The sequence below is a fragment of the Euphorbia lathyris genome, chromosome 7, assembly GCF_963576675.1.
Source record: "Euphorbia lathyris chromosome 7, ddEupLath1.1, whole genome shotgun sequence".
NCBI classification, from domain to species: domain Eukaryota; kingdom Viridiplantae; phylum Streptophyta; class Magnoliopsida; order Malpighiales; family Euphorbiaceae; genus Euphorbia; species Euphorbia lathyris.
This window is the reverse complement of record NC_088916.1, coordinates 10,055,922-10,060,267: the sequence shown is the minus strand read 5'-3', so window position 1 is coordinate 10,060,267 and position 4,346 is coordinate 10,055,922. Positions and strand designations below refer to the sequence as shown.

The 4,346-nt window shown below is 37.0% G+C and overlaps 1 long non-coding RNA gene across 1 annotated transcript; it reads right to left on the bottom strand.

The window, feature by feature from the left end:
- Positions 1-1,154: 1,154 nt before the first annotated feature.
- Positions 1,155-3,965, bottom strand: LOC136200947 (uncharacterized). The gene is made up of 4 exons (XR_010673616.1): positions 2,901-3,965; positions 2,735-2,807; positions 1,902-2,145; positions 1,155-1,830 (listed from the first exon to the last, which is right to left on the bottom strand). It is a non-coding gene; the product is annotated as an uncharacterized lncRNA (long non-coding RNA).
- Positions 3,966-4,346: the final 381 nt, after the last annotated feature.

The following is a 4,346-nucleotide window of genomic DNA, read 5'->3' as shown; positions in this document are numbered from 1 at the left end:
AAAAATTTTACGATTTTGCACATTCAAAATTTGGCCTAAACGGATGCGGCATCCGTTCGGCCCATGGTGGGGGCGGACGTGACACTCCGCCCCACCAATGGTGAGAACGGATGGCGCATCCGCCCGGCCCATGGTGGGGGCGGATGCGCCATCCGTTCTTGCCATGGGTCGGTCGGAGTGCCGCGTCCGCCCCCACCATGGGCCGAACGGATGCCGCATCCGTTTAGGCCAAATTTTAAATTTTCCTCTCAAATTTTGAATCAAAAATTATGCAAAGGGTAAAATTGTCAAAAGATGGCGGTAGTAAGGAATTTAAGGGTGATAAATAGCAATACCCATATTGGATTCGGATATATGTTTAATTCACGAGTGGCATTAAATTTATGCACTGATTGCAACCTATCAGCATCAATTGCACCTCTGGTTCTCAAAAGCTAGTGACGAGTGACGTACTGCAACCTATCAGCATCAATTGCACCTCTGGTTCTCAAAAGCTAGTGACGAGTGACGTACTGTTTCTGGATCTGCCTATTAGGGATGAACAAAAGTGTTCACATAGACCTTAACGACCAAATGAATTTGATCATTCACTGTTAGATTTAGACTTATTAACCAAATGAATTTGATCATTTACCGTTAAATTTAGATTTATTAAATCTAAACCTTAAGCTAAATAAATTTGATCATTCGGAGCCTTCGGATCCTTAGGATACTCTGAATCTCCACCCTAAAATTCTAATAAGTCTAGAACTAACAGGGATACGAGAGAGTGACTACTGTACCGGAATGTTTTAGTTGTTTGAAGATACAGCTGTACATACATATGCAAGATTCATGTTGTCCACAACCTGGATAAAAAATCAACATGCTCTCTATATCAACATCAACTATAGCAGTCATATTTTGCAACTTCATTCCTGTGCTACTACTTAAGCAATGCCAACAGCTTTCTCAGCCTCGTTCTGACTTATTTTTGCGTCCAACTTCTATAATTTTCATTCACAACACAAAAGCACACATATACAGAGAGAAGAAAAGAGAAGAGGCATACAACAAATAAGCAATGATCATTTTCAAATTGAAATTGAAAATCACTTGTGCATATGACTAAAACATATCCATTTTCTAATAAATCATTTCTTTCTTCAGTCATATATCAATCAAGAGTACCAAATAAATGTCTTTCATCATCTTTCCAAATTAACTCAAATAACAACATAAGTCTGATCTACTTAAAAACCACTTTTAGTCCTACAACTTCAAACCACAACCTTCAGCCTTCAAACATTAGTTTCATGACATGAAACTTACCAATTTCTAACTTTACAACGTGAAAAACCTCTCCTACGATATCTGGACTCCTCTCGAATCATAATTGATAAACATCATCCTTCTTCTACCCAGACTATTTACTTTCTTTACTTTCTTTACCCTGTGTTTATGCAAGGAAAAGACAACAGTTTATACCTTTTTAAAGGCCAATGTCTGATTTCTGTGTTGCCCCTCGGTTTCAAACTTGAAGGAGTTGCCGAACTTTGAAGCAATGGCAGTACACCAGTATCATCTAGCCTTGCTTGGTTTTTGTCCAACTTGACAGCTGAAGAACATAACAAACTCGAAGCTGTTTTCAATGTTGGAAATCTGTCATCCCAAATGCACATCACAAAATCTGGGATTTTTCATCACTGATCATTGCAGAAAGTATTTACTCTGCTACAAGCCCTTTAACATATCTTGACTCCTGCATCATCCAATTGCTTAGCGAATGGAGCACGCCCTTGATAAACTGATCATGGTCCTGTGTTTTTGTATTCGCCAAACAAGAAATTCCTGCAATGCATTCATATTTAATTGCATCACAATTTAGATTACATTAGAAAATAAAATATCAAAACTCTTACTCTCGTGCTCTTCCAAAAGTGTCCCAGGCTACAGAATAAATAGTATCATTCATAGTACAATAGGCAAACACCACTTGAAGCCTTTTCATCCAAGCTCGCCCAAGTCGGTCCATACAGAAATATCTCCATTTATACTGCAATGTACTAATGAAAAACCTGAATCTTCATTCGCCTCTTGCTTTCCTTGTGCTGTTACCACTGTGTTCCAATCTTGTTTTAGAACATGGAGCAACAGCACAGTCACCTGAAGCATCCACTCAATCAAATCAGCATACAACCTCATATCATGATTTACTTTGCAGAAAGTTTCTGAAGTTGCAAATTTTGAATCAATTTTCTGATTTGGAACTATATGCAATCAAAATACTAAATCTTCATTTTCATTACAAAATACGAGAATCAATAGTACCCCTTTTCATTTCAAAAAAAGGTGCACAACCAAGGTCTTGTTCAGGTTTAGGAAACATTTCCCATTTCTCTTTTCCCAGTTTTCGGTTATCGAAATTGAAAAGAAAAGAAGAATTTATATTTCGACCTTGAAATTGAAAAATGACGTTTTATTTTTATATGTTAATAAAATTATTACTACACAAATAAGAAAACAGGTAGGATAAGGAGCAAAAAAGCAAGTATAATCTTAATTGTTTCTTGTGGTAACCAACTTCAACTACCAAAATACCAAAATTGGGGATCTCATTCAAAGAACAATAATAAGAACTACTCCTGCTTCCTCTATTTCGAACAACAAATTGAATTTCTGCGCTACTGACTAATCAAAATACTATGATTTTTCACACACAAAAAAAAAAAATGCTAATTCATCATAAACTTACAGGGATTCTTCAACTCCTCGTTAAGAAGGAAAAGAAGGGTCAAACAGAAAAACTGGATCGCCCAGATCTATCACTGTGGAAAGCGAAGAAGTAAACTAAAGTCACAAGTGAAGCAAACAAAAGAAGTATATAACAGCAGCAAACTTAATTACAAAATGAAAATTACCGGCAAACACAGGGGCTGCAAATGAATCAGTGTGTGGATAATTTTGTATGGGTTCATGACTATCCTTGTACAGATTTAAGCTTTATAGATGAATCAAAACGCGGTCGAGTTGCAGGGTGTCTTTAGGAAGGGAACATCGATGACATTTACACCACCGATGCACGGCGGAGAAGGAGAAGGAGGGGAGGGACATCAACAAATAGAAAATGGCAACTGAACTTTCTTTCGATACAAACTATTAGAACCAAATTGAGTCAATTTGTAGCTGTAATCGTTGCTATGTATTGCGTCAGATCTTGGTATCAAATAAGAAGACACGGACACATCACCTCCATGTGTCAAACTCAAATCCCTTTTATACATATATATATATAACTCAGAAGGATTAGATCACTCTATTTGGATATGCTGCTGAACTCATAGAGCTTGCCACGGTTAGAGAAGATGATAAGAGCAACTTCAGCGTCACAAAGCACAGAAAGCTCATAAGCTTTCTTCAGCAATCCATTTCTCTTGTCGTCTTGTTCACCTGCAACACTGAATTTAGAGAGTGGAGACATACCGAAAGAGGAAAAACTTAAGCGGATCTGTCGAAGATACTGAGTGGGCGAGCTTGGGTATGAAAGTTCAACTTCATCTCACTAGGATGATAAATTGGAGCTTTCTCTTGATTCTTTCAAACACAAATCTGTTTGTTTAGAAACAGAATATCATGTTTTAATCTTCCCCATACTGTTGAAGAAGAAAGATGATTTTGTATAGGTTCATGACTATCAGATGGTCCTTCATAGACGAGATCCGATGCTGGTCGAGTTTTGTTCCGACCAACACCCTCAAAGCACCACAAACCACCGGTCGAGTATGTAACCCTAATCGCAATCAACAGCACCGATGACATTTCCACCGGTGCACGGTTTACTATGTAACCCCAACCGCAATGGATCTCGCAATCGCATCCCATGTTGAGATATCAATGCCTTTACGACCTAACGGCGGAGAAGAGCCACCCCTCAAAACCCTAAATTCATCTTATGGTTATGTAGTAGGTGTATCAGATCTTATTTTGGTAATTTGGTAAGGAGTATATCAGATAAGAACAATCACACGTCAGCTTCATCCGTCAAATTTATAAATTAATCTGTTAAATCCAGGTTTATTAAATATAAGTTCAGGTTGCTTTGAATCTCTACTTTTAATAAGTCTAAATCTAATAATGAATGGGTAAATTCTACATGTTCATTAATGTGAATCTGATCAATACTGATTTGAAGAAATATCAATTTAGATTTCACATACAGCAGCAATAATATAGGTTTAAGGTTTAAAAAAATTATCAATTTAGACATTTATACTAGAACAAAATATGTTATTGATATTACTACATTAAGTTTTGTTAATTATACGTGGAGGGAGAACTCATAACTTAATGAAGTAATAGAAATGACG